The sequence below is a fragment of the Nycticebus coucang genome, chromosome 2 (assembly GCF_027406575.1).
Source record: "Nycticebus coucang isolate mNycCou1 chromosome 2, mNycCou1.pri, whole genome shotgun sequence".
In the NCBI taxonomy this organism is placed as follows: Eukaryota; Metazoa; Chordata; class Mammalia; order Primates; family Lorisidae; genus Nycticebus; species Nycticebus coucang.
This window is the reverse complement of record NC_069781.1, coordinates 96,495,486-96,513,227: the sequence shown is the minus strand read 5'-3', so window position 1 is coordinate 96,513,227 and position 17,742 is coordinate 96,495,486.

Sequence of the window (17,742 nt, the reverse complement as noted above, 5' to 3'; positions counted from 1 at the left end):
AGTACTCAGTATCTATTCCCTTCAGGTCCCTTTTTCAGTAAGATCAGGGGACAAGCTGATCAAAATGGCTCTGGGGCCCATATTTCACAGTTACTATTCCAGATCACCTTAGGGCAGAACGTTGAAGAGGCAATGAGGACATGAGAGATGTTCTACCAACATATGTACAAGCACAAAATGCCAGACACAAAGGTAGCCTTATAAATCACACAGAATTTCTTTATTTTACCAACCAGATTGGGAGAGAGAGACCCAGAGATGTAATGCAACAATGATCAAGGTCACAAAGGCAGACAGACAGGAAAGCAAACCACAAACATGCCAATGCTCAGGCAGCAGCTAGGGTGCCCTCTGAGTCAGTTCTTTTCAGTCTTAATGAGGAATCTTAGTTCAGGACAATAGATGGGTTTACAGAGCAGCAACATAAAACCCAAAATAGATGGGTTCGTAAAACCCAATGAATGTAGAAGGGAGGAAGGAAAGAGAAAGAAAAAAATCCAAATGACCAATAAACAAATTAAAAAGTGTTCAGCCTCACCAGTTGTCAGGAAAATGCAAATCAAAATCACAATGAGATTACTTTAGAGATTTTGAAAAAATAGTACTTGGTTTTACATGAAATCAGAAAAGATCTCGAATAGCCAATAAATTACTTTGAAATAAAAACCATTCAGGAGGTATCATGTTACCAGACTTCAGTCTATACTATAAATCTATAGTGATCAAAACAGCAGTGTACTGGCACAAAATAGAGAGGTAGATATATGGAACAGAACAGAGAACCAAGAAATACATCCAGCCACTTGTTGTCATTTGATCTTCAATAAGCCTATCAAAAACATTCAATGGGGGAAAGTTTCCATATTTAAGAGATGATTCTGGGAGAACAGGCTAGCAACCTGTAGAAGACTGAAACTGGACCCTCACCTTTCACCACTAACAAAAATCGATTCTTACTGGATAAAAGATTTAAAGTTAAGACATGAAACTATAAAAATACTAGAAGAGAGTGCAGGAAAAACGCTTGAAGAAATTGGCCTGGGAAAATATTTTATGCGGAAGACACCCCTGGCAATTGAAGCAGCACCAAAAATATATTACTAAGATCTGATTAACCTAAAAAGCTTCTGCACAGCCAAAAGCACAGGAACTAAAGAAAACAGACAGCCTTCAGAATGGGAGAAGATATTCCTAGGTTATGTTTCCAACAAAGGTCTGATAACTGAATCCACAGAGAACTTAAACTAGTCAGTAAGAAAAAAAAACAAATAACACCATTGCCTTGTGGGCAAGAGACTTGAACAGAAACTTCTCTGAAGAAGACAGGCAAATGGCTTACAAACACATGAAAAAATGCTCAACATCTTTAATCATCAGAGAAATGCAAATCAAAACTACTTTCAGATATCATCTAACTCCAGTAAGATTAGGTCACATCATAAAATCCCAAAACTACAGATGTTGGCATGGATATAGAGAGAAGGGAGCACTTCTACACTGCTGGTGGGATTGAAAATTGATAACAGCCTTTTGGGAAAGAAGTATGGTGAATTCGCAAGGAATTAAAAGTTGACCTATCGTTTGATCCTGCAATTCCTCTGCCGGGTATCTACCTAGATGATCAAAAATCATTTTACAACAAAGACATTTGCACCGGAATGTTTATTGCAGCCCAATTCATAATTTCCAAGTCATGGAAGCAACCCAAATGCCCATTAACCCATGAATGGATTAACAAATAGTGGTATATGTATGCTATGGAATACTACACAGCCATAAAAAAGGATGGAGACTTTACAGCTTTTATGTTTACCTGGATGGAACTGAAACACATTCTTTTTAGTAAAGTATCTCAAGAATGGGGAAAAAAGTATCCAATGTACTCAATACTATTATGAAACCAATATATCCTCACCTACATATCCATATGAACGATAAAACTCAACTATAGTCCAGAAAGAAGGAGGGGAAAGGAAGGAAAAGGAAAAGGAGAAGGAGAAGGAAGGGTGGGAGGATGGAGAGTACTTGGTGGGACCTCACCTATTGTGCATAAAGCAATGGTACATTTCAAAACTACTAAGAGTACAGTATGAATGTCTTACCACAACAAATAAGTGAGATGATGCTTATGTTAATCAGTCTGATTTAAGCATTCCACATTGTATATCAAATAAGCACATCGTACCCATAATTGTACACAGTTATGGTTTCATTAAAAAAAATAAAATGTTAAGCTAAAAAAAAAATAGCTAAAATTTAAAAGATTGACTCTACCCAGTGTGGTAGAAATAGAGCACAATTGGAATTCTCGTATATTGCTTATAGGGTACAAGTGTGATACACTGTATGACAACCACTTTGGAAAAATTTTGCAAAGTCTCTACTAAAATTAAGCACAATTAATAAATAAATATAAAATAAATGGAGCATATGCCTCCCCTATAAGTCAGCAATCCCACTACAAGGTATATATTCAACAGAAATGCATGTATGTGCTCACCAAATAAGAGATACATTAAAAACGTTCATATACATTGATGTTTAGCACTCCTTTGAGCATTTCTTACAGGGCTGGTCTAGTTGTGACAAATTCCCTTAGTGTTTGCTTATCTAATAAATATTTTATTTCTCCTTCATTTATGTCCTGCAAACTTAATTCTGCAGGACACAAAATTTTAGTCTGACAGTTATTCTGCTTGAGAAGACTGAAGATAGGACCTCAGTCCCTTCTGGCTTATAACGTTTCTGTTGAGAAGTCTACTGTTAGTCTGGGTTTTCCTTCATAGATTGTTTGATGTTTTTATCTCACTGCTCTCAGGATTTTCTCCTTCACATTGACTTTAGCTAGTCTGATGACTACATGCCTTCATGATGACTTTTTTGCAGTCAATCATCCTGGAATTCTTGGAGCTTCTTATATCTGAATGTCTAACTCTTAAGACAGACCAGGGAAGCTTTCCTTAATTACTCCCTCAAATAGTTTTTCCAAACCTTTTGCTCTTTCTTCTCCCTCAGGATTACCTATAACGCTTAGATTTGAGCATCTGACATGGTCTCATGTTTCTTAGAAACTTTGTTCATCTCTTAATTCTTTTTTCTTTATTTTTGTCTGGCTTACTTCAAAAGCCTTGTCCCTAAGCTCTGAATTCATCATTCTGCTTGATCTAGTCTATCATTGAAACTTTCCACTATATTCCATAATTTTGTAAATAAGTCTTTCATTCCCAGAATTCCAGAGTATTTTTTTTTAATCTTTGCCTCTTTAGTCAATTTTTTCATCCATGGCCTGAAATTTTTTTTTTGTTTCTTTGTTTGTTTTCAACTTTCTCTTAGATCTCAGAGATCTTACTTTCAATCCGTATTTTGAATTCTATATTTGTTATATCAAAAAATTCCTTTTGGTTCAAGTCTATTGCTAGAAAATTAGAGTGATTCTTTAGGGGTGTCAAAACAGCCTGTGTTTTCATACTACAATAATTTTTAGACTGATTCCTTCTTATCTAGAGAAACTTTCACTTCTTATTTTTTAATTTACTTTGATTTGGATGTTACTTTATTTATTTGAATTTTTTATTTTGCTTTGTTTTTCCCCTTTGAGGGTGTGAGTATACTGTATGTTGTGCTTTAAAGGTTGGCCTTGATTTTGGGTGAATTCGTGGAGCCAAGGTTCCATGTGAGTTCCTTGGTTACATGTAGCCTCTGTGCAGTGGATTTTTCAGATGCTGGTTTTAATAGAGATGTACTAGATATGCAGGTAGGCTCACTACCTTCCGCAGTACCATTATAGAATTGCAGATGTCTCAGGAAGCTTATCTCCTTCTTCAACACTGGGCCCTTCTGGCTGCAGGTATAACATTAGGTTGTGCAATTCAGCCTCCAGGGCCAGTAGGCGGCACTTATGGGTAAGTCCTAGCTATAGCAGAAGCTGGCAGGTAAGTGATTAAACTTTACTGTGAGGGGTTCTCCATTGTCTGCGATGATGGATTAGTATGTGGTAGAAAAGCAATCCACTTCCCCATCATGGCCCTCTGCCAAAATTCAGTCAAATTCTGTCACCTATCTCCAGGCCACACTATTGCTGAGATAGTACAGAAAATGCTTTCCCAACAGCTCACTGCCAAAACGGATTTAGGGCAGAACCTCTTCTCCAAGCTCAAAGCAGATAGTTTTGCAGCTCCCCTGTTCTCCTCTGGGGGGAGCATTGCTCCTCCATGTAGAGAGGGGGAAGGGCACTGCTTTTCAGCTCCACAGGTAAGCACCCTCTGTGGTGTTCCAGCAGTTTGAGTCAACTAGACCTAAGACCACTGGGGGAGTATTCAGGGGTCAGCAATGGTAGACTAGGTAAGGTAATCCCTAGTCCCCAGGCCTCTGGGTGGTATGCTTGAATCCCAGAGGGACCAGACTGAGACTGGGCTGGTGGAATTGTCCCCCAGCTTACTTGGGTTCAGACACTGGCTGTGATGGAGGGGTGATGGCCTAGTCTGGAAGAATGCTCAGAGAAGGGGAGGGGAAAGGTTCTGCAAACCCTCCAGCAGGCAGGGTGAGCCCTCTAGGTGAGGTTAGTGGAGGCAGGCAATTGTAGGGCACACAAGCTACTCACACCACCCTCCCTCAGCAGTGATAGTGGTCTCTGTTCTTTGGGGGCACAAAAGTCCCCAGGTCCCCCTCTCCCTCACTGGCCCTGTAGCAGCAGAGGTAGCAGAAGAAGCCCAAACTACTGTTCACTGGATTCCCAGAATGGCTAGTCTTCTACTGAAATGCTCAGGTAGGAGAGGTGCAATTGTCTCCAAGGAGGGTGATCAGTAGAAGCAGACAGCTGGGGTCAAGGACTGTTAGTCCCACCCTCCCTCAACAGACGAGGCAGTAGGCTTTGTCAATGGGTGCACGAAAGTGCCTGGATTCCCAGATTTCCCCCAGCAAAGCTGCCTCCCAGAAGAGGCAGTAAAGATAGCTCAGACCTCTGGGTGCTGGGCTCTGAGAATGGCTAAGGTCCTCTGCTGAAATGCAGCTAGGTATGGGAAGCCATGCCCTTGACTTGCCTAGTATTTGCTGGCTGCTGGGGATGTGGACCATTTACCAACACCGTCAGCTGCAGCTACAGTTTCTGTCTTTGAGGTGCAGGAGTATGCCTGCTTCCCCACGCCCTTCAGTGGCCCTTGCAGCTGTGGATGCAGTGAAGTAGGTGGTGGCCCATGAGCAGGGCAGAGACCCCTAGGAGCTATGGTCTCTGAATAGCTCAGGACTCAAAAGCCTATAGACCTTCACCTAAATTCCAACTTCTGCATATCTGCTGGGCCACTTCTTGCCTTAATCTGAAGTCCTGTGAAGTCTTAGTCTCCTGTGGCTAAGATCTCAAATGTTCCTGGGAGAAAGGTGGAAATCCAAGAACCTCTCACCCTTCTCCCAAGTCAGGGAGGTTCTCCTGTCTTCCCACTAATCCTGACCAAGCACGGTAAGAGTCTTAACCACTTTTAAGTATTCTTAGTTCTTTGTTTTCCTTTTTTTTTTTAATTAAGGGTTTTGTTTTTGTTTCCTGTTTACTTTGTGTACAACTACCTGCTTTTTATGGCTTATTTTGATCAAATGATAATGAACAATGCCAGCCCATGCTGGTAGGGTGCTGTTCACTTGAACAGGTGCTGTTGTGCGGAAAGAAAACTGCAACTAATTTAGGTAGTGACTTTCCTTCTTCCAGATTCTTTCCATTAAACTCTTACAGTAAATATTTACAGGGTTTTCCAATGGCAGCAAATATTCTGTATGAGAAAATATTAATATGAATTAAAAGCATTTCTTACATTTTGAAAATTTTCTAATGTTCGAGAATTTCACCAGGAGTGTTTTTGATATTCGACCCTTTTGACTTTCCAGTCCTGTGACTTGTTACTTTTAGTAGAGTCAGAATCTCTGGACTGGAGAATTGGGAAGTTCGCTGTGCTCGGAGACCCTGCCGAGCCACAGTGCCAGTGCTTTTCAGACTCACCCTCTTCCGCAGCATTCCAGAACAGGAGGGAGGGGAAAGAGAAAAACATTTCCTCCCTTCTACTAAAAGATTCAGGCAGCTTAAAACCTTACTGCTTTCTTTCTTAACATATCCACATTTCAATACTTTCTATTATTTGAACTCATTGTTAGAGCACTTGCTTTGTATTAAACCTCCTTGTGTATAAGTAAAACTGACTTTTTGTTACTGAGAAGACATATCTCTTTCAGATAGTTTGATGATTTGCACAGGTTTGAGGACATTGGGAAGAGAGGTAGGGGCTAGGGTGGTTTTTTTGTTGGTTTAAAGAAAGTTAAACCATTTAAAACTGACACCAGAGACCTGATAGGGACTTACTAACTGTATTGAACATTTTTCCTCTGCTTTTGATCCTATGTATAGTTATGATGCCAGATTAGATTTATAGCAGCTTCAAGTTGTATTAAATGATATTTCACTTTCTGTAATACTGTTATAAAATAAAGTTTGTTTATTCTCAAAAAAAAAAAAAAAGAAATTTATTATTCTCTTTTCAATGGTCTATTCCAAGTGTGAAAATCTCCCTATTTTAATTTCTTTCCATGGAAGAGGTGCACACTGTGTCTAGTCAGTCATCTTGAACTGGAACCCAGAATCACAAAATTTTGAAAGAGAAGAAAGTGGTAATGATGGGGGTGGTCATGAGGGGAGTATTTGGGGGTATTTGTAAAGAGCTATTTTTTTTATCTGAGTGGTAATCACACGGAAGTATCCACATTGTGATCATTTATTGTGCTGTCTCATGGCTATGAAAGAAAGATAATCCACTGAAAAATAATATCAAATAGTGTAGACATCATATTATATTACATCACTAATATATCATTAAAAGAGGGAGAAAAAGAACTAGCATCATTAAGCACCATATGTGTTTATAGAAGCGTTCTCTGTGCCTTACATATGTTGACCTCAGTAATTCCCTCAGGAACTCTCCACAACAGGCATTATTATTAATCCTATTTTATAAAAGGAGGAACTAAGATTCAGAGAAGCTACGTAATTTGCCCACCATTGCAAAGCTCTTAAATAGCAGAGTCTAGATTCAAATCCCGGCTGGCTTTGATCTAAAAACCCAGAGTTGTTCCACCACACCCTACACAGTTACTAGTGTGCCCCCGGGTTATGAGTCCCTTTGACTCTTACCAGCGAAACAATCTCATAAAACTTGCACCCTCATAAATGTCTCATATAAACAAAGCAGCCTGAGGTGATTTCTTAGGAATATGATTGCCCTATGCTCTGTTGCCATTTACAACTCAAAAAATTTCCCACAGCCTTTACTCTTAAAAAGAAAAAAAACTGGGGGTACAGGTTCCTTGATTCCCAAATAATATTTAATTGCTCATGACAAGCTAGCCAAACCACCCCAGCTTCCAAGGCCAAGTTACTCTTCCAAAGCATTTCTTATTGCAAGTCTTTTATTATTCATATACTTTTAATAGCATCTCAATGATTGTTTTATTGGCCTACTATAGTTTAAGTTAATGCTAAAGACGTTATAAGTAGCTTGCTCCCTTTTAAATTTTTAACCAGAATAAAAGTTTATAAAGAGCACATATGCTTCTTAAACAGTAAGACCTCGCATCCAAACAGAGACAGTTTTACAAGGCGTCTTACAGGTTTTATGAGGCCCCACTGGTACTTGGTGCCCATTACAACTACCCTGTTTCCCTGAAAATAAGACATCCTCCGAAAATAAGACCTACTTACAGGAAAGATAAGACGTCCCCTGAAAATAAGACCTAGCGCATCTTTGGGAGCACACCTTAAAATAAGACACTGTCTTATTTTCGGGAAAACAGGGTACAGCCACTAGAGCCTTACTGACTACCTATAGCCAAGTAGGTGATGGTTCCTGTCTTAAAGGCCATTTTCGGGGCACATTACAGAAGATGATGAAGAAAAAAAGCACTTTCTTTTTCTCCTTTTCAATAGAAAGGAAAACCAAGTGAATCATCAGGTGGGGAGTAGAGGCACTGAATAGAACGCTGTATCAACATGACTCAACCACTGAATAAGTCTACTTAAGCTACCAAAGACGATGCGCTTAGTTTAGAAAAAGCAAATGGTTGTCTGTTATTGAAGAGAAGTGAATTTTATTAAATATATCAATAGTGCTAATACACCAATAATTGAACCATAAATCTTTCCCTCTGCCCCATTAGACATACTCTATCATATAGGCAAGGATGAATTTAATACCTCTGCTCTTACATATAGGAACTACTAGCAGAATCTCTCCCAAATCTAGATGGTTGGATTCACGAAAAATCTTCCTGGTAGGAGAATTCCCACCTGTAAAACAGTAAGACCCATTGAGGAAAGCAGGATTGAGTGAGTAAGGTGCTGAGTGAATATTTCATAAATGTTTTTAACTTTACTAATACACAGTATTAAAGCCAGCCAGCACATGGTAGTCAATAACATTTTTACACATCTTAAATTAGTAATAGCAGCCTCTCTACAATTAATCGTCATTCTCTGTCTCTTGGCTTCGTTGATATTTACTGAGATCTCCTTTCTGCAAGTTGAAAAGGGATCTTAGTGAATTCACTGTGCTCTTTCAGATAAACTACAGGCTAAGAGGCAGATTTTCCTGTCTTTTAGTTTTCCAGCCAAATATTTCTACCATTCAGATTTTACAACTCAGAACTTTGTCCACCTCTCTCCTGCAAAAGGTTACCCGCCTTGATCTTAGAAATGCAAGGATTTGTTTTTTAATAGAAAACACCTGCAACAATCCGAATTGATGCGTGTATCCCAGCTGAGTAGATTTTCTTCATTGCTCCCCAGTCTGAGCATCATCACTCTGATGTCACCACACTCATTCCCCCTCTTTCCTTCCCACCATACCTCGATAGTGATCCAGCCTTGCTCTCCTTTTTCTTTCTGCTTCACTGCAAAACTTCCAGCTTCACTTATGGTGTGATGGTGAGTTTCATGTGTCAACTTAGCTAGGATATAGTACCCAGCTATTCAAGCAAATGCTAATTAAGTGTTGCTGTAATTAGTTAATTATTTTGTACTTGTGCTTAACATCTACAATCAGTTGACTTAAGTAGATTACCCTAGACGGTGTGGGTGGGCCTCACCTAATCAGCTGAAGCCCTTAAGAACAAAATCTAAGGTTTCCTGGAACAAGAAATTTTTCCTCAAGACAACAGCATCACAAGGTGTGGTACCAGACACCTGTAGTCCCAGATACTCACGGGGCTTAAGTCGAGGAGTTTAAGACCAGCCTGGGCAACATAGTAAGATTCCCATCTCTTAGAAAAATGGGAGTTGGGGAAGACTACAGCATCGACTCCTGCCTGAGTTTCTGGCCTACCAGCCCACATTACAAATTTTAGATTTCAAACTTGCCAGCTCTCACATGGGCTAAGGCCTGATCTGCCTGCCTTGCTACCTCATTACTTCATTGTAAGCCAACAGTGAGGAGAAATGTGGCACTCAGGTCAGAAAGGAAAAGGCAAACAATTCAGCCAGAAAGCTCTTTCTATCACTGGAGTTGAGCACATCTGGAGAATCCAAACCCACGTTCTCAGCCTGAAAAACAGTGGAAACACCAGACACAGCTCTAGAGCTTCCTGCCAACAGGCCTAGAGTCAGGGTGGTGCTCCTGGAGCTTTGTTCCACACTTCCACAGGTCCAAGGGGCTTGGTGCTCCTGAGGACCTCCTAAGAGACGTGGGCCCAGAGGACTAGGGCAGACCTGTGTGGCTACTTCCTCCCATAGGAATGACCAGTCACCAAGTACGTCTCCAGCCTGCTCTCAGAAATCTACATAACACATGGCTGTGCAAGGGGAGACTGTACTTTCCTAGGCTTTGGAGGGGGAGGGGGGGAATTATAAACTTTAGAAATCTAAACCCCTTCTTTGAAGTTAAAGCACATCCTACAGGAAAGAAAAAATAACCCAGAAACCTCATACTGCTTGTGAGTCAAGCATTTTATCAAAAGTTTTGTTTCTATTTCTAAGAAAGTTCCTTTCTTCAAAATGCTGAAGACTACTCCTCAGAAGGGAAGGAACCACACAAAACTCTGCTTCTTTCCAGTGGAAGAATGCCTATAAATAATCATAACTACCATGTCATTGGGATGGGTGCTTATTGGCTCGAAATCTCACCAACAATAAATATTATTAATGAGACCATGTGCCTCATGACTTGTTGGGACTTACAGCCAGGAATTGCCATTAGAGTCCATCATGGGAGAACCACTGGCCAACCCAGTCAACTAAAGGATCCTTTGTAGAACTGGCCAGATTGAATCTTGGTGGAATTGATCAATGAACAAGGAAGGAAATATTTTAAATCTTTCCCATCATTGGTAAGAACAAAATGTCACAAAGAAACAGGGCAGAGTGGAGGTATCATAACCTTTCAGGCCACTGAGGATAGCAGCACCACACCAGTGACCCTCACATGCACCCAAAACTCCCATACCATCTCACTTGAGACCTCCACAGGGATCCTAAAAAGAGGAGTTTCTGCGCCCAGGTCAGATGCACCCCTGATGGGAGGAGGAGGGAGAAGCTTAACCCCTCTCCTGTGACAATTGTGCGTACTGTGGGGAAAAGAAGCACACAGTTCCAGACGATGAAGTCTTAGGTCTCATGTAGCATTTACCTCCACCATTTGTCATCAACTGGAAGAATCTCAATTAGAAACGGTTTAAGAATCAAACTGGTTTTCAGAAGGCTGAAGAAACCATCCTGCAGAGATTAAAGGCAATTACATTTCTGCAAAGCCCTGGGCCTTCAGTAATACAGGAGAATGATTTATTGGCATCATGACTACAAGTGAAACATTACACTTTGTTATATAAACATGGATAAGTCAAGCCCCCCAATGTACATCTGGGGGTGGGGGAAGATGGACAAGTCCACAGCTAAAAGAAACTGGGGGAAATTTGCTTAATTGAGGAAGACAAGCATGTAGAAACATACAGGCAGAAACAATTAATTTCAACAAGGAGAATTGAAATTGAATAGGGGTAGTTTCCCCTAGAAACTCAAAGGGAAGGAAGTTTAAGGGGAACTTGGAACTCAGGGAAGAAAAGAAATGGGAAAAAGTTGCCTACATGGAAGAGTGAGCCCAAACAACACGGCAGCAGGCAGAAGCCCCAGGAAAAGGGTAAGACTGAGCTGTGAGCCCCCTCTGTCCTCAAGCCAGCAGCACAAGCCTGTCACACCACGGTACTTACAGAGGGCTGTGGGACGGCAAAAGGAAAGGACTGGACCAGAGTTCGGGGCAGGCAAAACAGACACAAGGCCCTCTTTCCTCTGGAAGATGACAATCTTAGAAACAGTTTATTAATGATTGTGTCTGAATATGAAAGAACCAGAGACCAAGGCCAAGCATACTGGCTCATGCCTATAATCCCAGCACTTTGGAAGGCCAAGGCGGGAAGATCACTTGAGCCCAGGAGTTGGAGTTTGCAGTGAGCTATGATAACGCCACTGCACTCCAGCTGGGTAATGGAGGACTTGGCAATATTTGAATTTCACACATAAAAAATGGTAAAGTAATAAATTTTAAAATGACAGTGGGAGTGCAAAAGGAAGAAGTGACTTTGACATTTTGTAGCTCAGAGTGAGTGAGTTAACCAGGATCCCAGCTTTCCCTCATGGCCCTGTTATATCTGCTGTCCCTATGCCTAAAACACCTTCTCAGGCTTCACCCAAATGCTACTCCCTTCAGGAAGTCCCTCTGACTCCTCCAGGCAGACTTAGGCACTTAGCTTAGGAAATTCAGGCTGTTCTAACAAATCAGCATAGGCCGAGGCTCTTAAACAGTTCTGGAGGTCCCTGATCAGGGTGTTGGCATGGTCACAGCCAGGTGAGGGCCTCTTCCTGTGTTCTTACATAGTGGAAGGTGGACGGGATGAGCTAGCTCTCTGAGGACTTTTTTTTTTTTTTTTTTTTTGAGACAGAGTCCTGCTCTGTCATCCCTCAAGTAGCAGAGACTACAGGAGCCTGCCACCTCACCCAGCTAATTTTTCTAATTTTTGTAGAGACAGGGTCTTGCTCTTGCTCAGACCTGGTCTTGAACTCCTGAGCTCAAGCGACCCTCCCACCTCAGCCTCCCAGAGTGCTAGGATTTCATGTGAGATCCACATGCCTGGCCTCTGAGATCACTTTATAGGGACAATACTCCCATGCATGAAGGCTACACCCCTACGACCTAATCACCTCCGAAGTCCCCATCTTCTAACACCATCTCATTAGAGGTGAGGATTTAGACATACGGACTTCAAGGGAACACAAACAACCCGACCACAGCAGCAATCCTCCCATGCACTCAGGTGTTTACCCCACAACTAATTCCATTACCCAACTGCCTAACAAATACTTATGCACTGGACAGTCACTCCACTAGACAGTGATCTAGACTCCAGAACCCACCTGTATCACCTCAATGCCAAGCACAATAGCCAGTACTTCACCAAAGTTTCTATAAATCAGGAGTGGGCAGGGGTGAGGGGAAGATTCAACTGGACTGGGATGATGTTTATGATTTGATTAAATAGAGAAGAGATCAAAGACAGTTTAAGAAAGGGGAGCACAGGAAGTAAGGATGTAAAAAGGATGGCCTGGTTACATGTGATGGCTGAAAAATAAATGCATTAATCTCTGCTGTCTTCAGGAATCCCACTGACTGCAAAGAATTTAAGGAATGTTTAAGAGAAATGTTTTAAAAACTATGAACTCTCAGATTGAGAAAAAATATTTCCATGCTATGAATCTGACAAAGGGTTGATAACTAGACTCTACAGAGAACTCAAATTAATCAACAAAAAGGACCCAATGATCCCATATGTCACTGGGTAAGAGACATGAACAGAACCTTCTCTGAGGAAGAGAGATGAATGGCTAAGAAACATATGGAAAAAATGCTCGTCTGGCTCGACGCCTATAGCTCAAGCAGCTAGGGTGCCAGCCACATACACCAAAGCTGGCAGGTTCAAATCCTGCCCGGGCCTGTCAAACAACAATGGCAACTATAACCAAAAACACCTGGCATTGTGGCAGGTGCCTATAGTCCCAGCTACTTGGGAGGCTGAGGAAAGAGACTCACTTAAGCCCAAGAGTCTGAGGTTGCTGTGAGCTGTGATGCCACCGCACTCTACCAAGGGTGACAGCTTGAGACTCTGACTCAAAAAAAAAAGAAAGAAAAGAAAAAAATGCTCATCATCCCTAATCATCAGAGAAATGCAAATCAAAACTACCCTGAGATATCATCTAACCCCAGTAAGATTAGCCCACATCACAAAGTCCCAAAGCTGCAGTTGCTAGCATGGATGTGGAAAGGAGGGAACACTCTTACACTGCTAACAGGACTGCAAACTAATACAGCCTCTTTAGAAAGACATATGGAGAATCCTAAAAGAACTCAAAATAGATCTTCCGTTTGATCCCACAATCCCATTAGTAGGAATCTACCCAGAAGAAAAAATTATCAATTTGTCATAAGGACATTAGCTCTAGATTGTTAATCACAGCTCAATTTGCAATCGCCAAGATGTGGAAACAACCTAAATGCCCATCAACCAAAGAATGGATGAATAAACTGTGGTATACGTATACCATGGACTACTATTCTGCCATTAAAAAAATGGATACCTTATATCTTTTATATTAACTTTGATGGAGTTAAAACACTTTCTTCTTAGTAAAGTATCACAAGAATGGAAAAGCAAGTATCCAATGTACTTAATAGTAATATGAAGCCAGCAGATGATCTAATACATGCACACACAAGAGAAAAACTCAATTTGATTCAAGATGGGACAAGGACGAAGGAGGGAGGGGGAGAGGGAAGCAAGGAGGGGGACTGGTGCGCTCCCACTTAATGGGCATAATGTAAGGGAAGATGGCACAACTCTAGGGTGTGGGACACAGCTGCAACAGGGGCTCTACCTAACAAATGCAAACATTGTAACCTAATTATGTGTATCCTCACATTAATCTGAAATTTAAAAAAAAAATAAAAATAGCCAGGCGCAGTGGCTCACACCTATAATCCCAGCACTTGGGAGGCTGAGACGGGGGATCACTTGAGCTCAGGAGTTCAAGACCAACCTGAGCAAAAGCAAGATCCTGTCTCTAAAATATAGCCAGGCACTGTGGTGGGCACCTGTAGTCCCAGCTATTCGGGAGGCTGAGGCAACAGAATCACTTGAACCCAAGAGTCTGAGGTTACTGTGAGCTAAGACGCCACAGCACTCTACTGAAGGTGACCAAGTGAGACCCTGTCTCAAAAAAAATCAAAAATACCATAAAAAATAAAAATAATAAAAATAAAAACTACAGGGCAGCGCCTGTGGCTCAGTGAGTAGGGCGCCAGCCCCATATGCCGAGGGTGGCGGGTTCAAACCCAGCCCCGGCCAAACTGCAACAAAAAAAATAGCCGGGCACTGTGGCAGGCACCTGTAGTCCCAGCTGCTCGGGAGGCTGAGGCAAGAGAATCGCGTAAGCCCAAGAGTTAGAGGTTGCTGTGAGCTGTGTGACGCCAGGGCACTCTACCTGAAGGCAGGACTGTCTCTACAAAAAAAATAAATAAATAAATAAATAAAAACTACGAACTCACAGGACAAATAGGATTAGAAATGCCAACATAAGAAATAAATGAAGATGTAAACATAGCTGAGAAGGAGGAAGACCAAGACCAAGTGTCTCTGGAGGGAGATGGTAATAAGCAGCGAGAAATGCGTGTCTTAGGAGCTCGTGGCTGAGACAGGGAGCCTGGGGATCTGAGCCTGCTGTGTCATGGGCCTGAAAACAAGAAAGTGGTTTCAGTCTGAATATGGAGCTGCTAGAGCCTAGAACATTCTTCCATCCAAGTACCCCAGAGCGCTACTGTCTCCCACCTCTGGTGAGAGATTAAAGTGTTGTTCTGAACACTTGAAATCTTAAAGTGAAGAGTCTGAACCACAGTTTTCAAACCTATGTCCCCAGCCCCTCAGTGGGCAGGCTGCATACTCCCTTGATAAATCAAGCATGTGGATACCATATACTTCCAGCCCCGATATCAGATCCTTCAAGAACTCCAGCCTCCAAGTTGAGGGTAGGGGTGGGGACGCTGATCTCCAGTAGAACCCACCAGTTGCCAAATCCACCCAAGTACCCAAGTCCACCCAGAAGTGTTTAATCACCTTTCTAGTGACTGATTATTAAATAAAATTTTGGAAAGCCAATGTTCTCACTTTGTACCTCTTTTAATACAGAGCCTAATTTATTTATATCATGCCGATGCCAAGCATTAGTTCCAAAACATCATTTAAAGACTATAACCAAACAAGAGGACATCAGAGCAAACAGGAGAAGCCTGACCCAAAACCATGTATTGTGGGTCAAGCATCCCCAGAAAGAAGCATGAGTTAGGGTCCCAATTAGAGCAGGAGGTAGTTTGGTTTGTGAGAAGAACATTCTCGTGAATTCCTGTTTTTAAAACAGCATTTGCTTCCCAAACAAACTTAGAAAACCTCTACACTATACAGTGTACAAAGACTATTAAGGTTTCAGTTGATCCCAGAGACTTTCTAAATCTTTACCTCTGGGTAAAGAGGAGAGACTGATACTTTCTGAATTCTTTTTTTTTTTTTTTTGAGACAGAATCTCACTTTGTTGCCCTGGGTAGAGTGCCATGGCATCATAGTTCACAATGATCTCAAACTCTTGGGCTCAAGCAATCCTCCTGCCTCAGCCTCCCAAATAGCTGGGACTACAGGCGCCCGCCACAACACTTGGTTATTTTTAGAGATGAGGTCTTGCTTTTGCTCTGATCTCGAACTCCTGAAACCTGCCTGGGACTCACAGAGTGCTGGTATTACAGGTGTGAGCCATAGTGCCTGGCCTTCCAAATTCTTAATAAAACAAAATCAAAAGAAAATGTAATCCAAATTCCAATCAAGGAAAAGCGATATAACTTCCTGCCCTAGATTTCAAACGTGGCAGCAAATGAAAGAAATGGAAAATTCTCAAAAGATTTAGGAAGTTTCTGGGATCAACTGAAAAAATGTTTCCAATTCATGACTTCCTCCCATTCCTAGACTTTTATATGTTTGTCTTTTACCATACGACATCACTGTACCTCTCAATAAGGCTTGGCTATGTCCCTTGCTTGGGCTAATAGAATCTGTTAGCAGACATAACACAAAAGACACTTAAGTGTGCCTGTGTAACTGACTGGGCTTGACCTTTTATGCTGCACCAGGCAGCCCTGCTTCCATCCTGGGCCCTAGAGTGAAGATATGAAGTATTCCCAAACCAGATGCAAATCCTAGAGTCCAGCCCAGCACAGCCAAGCCCCACTTAGACCAGACGATCCATAGCTTCCCTGCAGACTCCAGAGCATGAAAATAAATATTTGTTGTCAAAGCCACTGAGATTTACAGTTGTTTCTTGCACATCAAAACTATTACTAGCTCCTAACTTAATCCCCATCTATTAGAAACAGTATTAGGTAAAGAAAGTAAGTAGACAGAAATCTCGAATTCTCATTTATACCTGCTATTTAGAGAGAAGCATATTTAGTGGGGGCGTAGGCCAGGGAGAGGGAGAGGATAAATACTTAAGAGGATTTCATTACCTGCCAGGCAAGATGTCAGGAGCTCTGAAGAACCACCGGTGCTGCATAGGGAATTTTGAAAGCCTGGGGCTTCCATCCTCCTTGTGAACAGAACACTCCTAGGCAGAGCAAATCCTGACATAGGATAAGCCAAGGACTCCAAGAAAGGACACACACAACTGCATCAGGGTCTCCTCCACCAGCCCAGCCAATGCCCCCAGCCCCACATGTTCTGGCTATAAAGTAAAAGTAATAAAAATGCACAGAAAATAATATTCATCAAGTCAGAGTGGTGGTGTCACAGCTCACAATAAGCTCAAATTCCTGAGCTCAAGCCATCCTCCTACCTCAGCCTCCCATGTAGCTGGGACTACAGACACCTACGATGATTCCCAGCTAATTTTTCCATTTTTCGGGGGGAAGAGGTGGGTCTCACTCTTGCTTAGGCCGATCTCAAACTCCTGAGCCTCAAGCAATCCACCCACCTTGGCCTCCCATTGTGGTAGGATTACAGGTGTGAGCCACCATGTCTGTCCTGGAAGATACACTCTTAAGGGATGAAAGTGAAGCTGTGCTCAGGCTTCCCAGTAGTAGGAAGCAAAGAGGGGATGCGTACTGTGTTTGAGGTGAAGAGAGATGCCCCAAGGCTGGTACACATAGCCACGTGATCCCTCCAGCATGACTACAAAGATGGACCTTTTCTAACAGAAAAAAAGTAATGTAACAACTGCATATTATTGGAAAGTGGGACTACAAGATCCAGTGAGCCAAAAGAGGAATGGATAAGTTATGACTTTAAAATGATACAACACCTGATAGAAAGCATGACCCAGGAATTTTATGACTAGACAAGTTGTTCTTGCCTGATATAAAGCTAAGAAGAACATCAGGGACTAAGCAGCCATAAATCCTTCTTGAAAAAGTTACTAGGTAATAAAACCCAGCTCAATAAGACAAGAATCAGTATTTTTTAAAAGCAAGGAATAAAGAAGTCTTGCTATACAAACTGGTGATGGGCCTTAGCCCACCTATTTAAACATCTAAGACGAAAGGACTCAAGTAATTGTGGTTAAAAGAGAGAATGTTAAAAAGTCAGCCAATTATAAACAAAGAAGCAATGAGAATTCAGAGGAGGCATGAGAAATGGAAA